The following is a 366-nucleotide window of genomic DNA, read 5'->3' as shown; positions in this document are numbered from 1 at the left end:
GGCAGTAAAACGAATACTCAAGTGTATTACATAAGTGTCCCAGCTCAGAAATTATGACCTTGATGTTAAAGAAAGGAGATACTAATATTTAAATGAAATAAACTTTTTAAAAAGTTGCAATAAAATGGAATGAAAGATTCCTAAACTCTCAAATTATCTTAACCGAAAATCACGTCATGAGGTTTCGGATGAACTCATTAAAGAATCTTTTCGAGTCACGTCCTTGTCTGACTGATTTAAAATAATTACTTGAATACAAAAGAAATCTTTGTTTTCTGTTACGAAATTCCCTGTTAACTGATGCTACGGTCAACATTTTTTCTTTGTGAATTATCTAGTGAGGAAATAACCAAAGAAATCATTGCT

The sequence above is a fragment of the Penaeus monodon genome, chromosome 22 (assembly GCF_015228065.2).
Source record: "Penaeus monodon isolate SGIC_2016 chromosome 22, NSTDA_Pmon_1, whole genome shotgun sequence".
NCBI lineage: Eukaryota > Metazoa > Arthropoda > Malacostraca > Decapoda > Penaeidae > Penaeus > Penaeus monodon.
Note: the sequence above shows the minus strand (reverse complement) of the source record.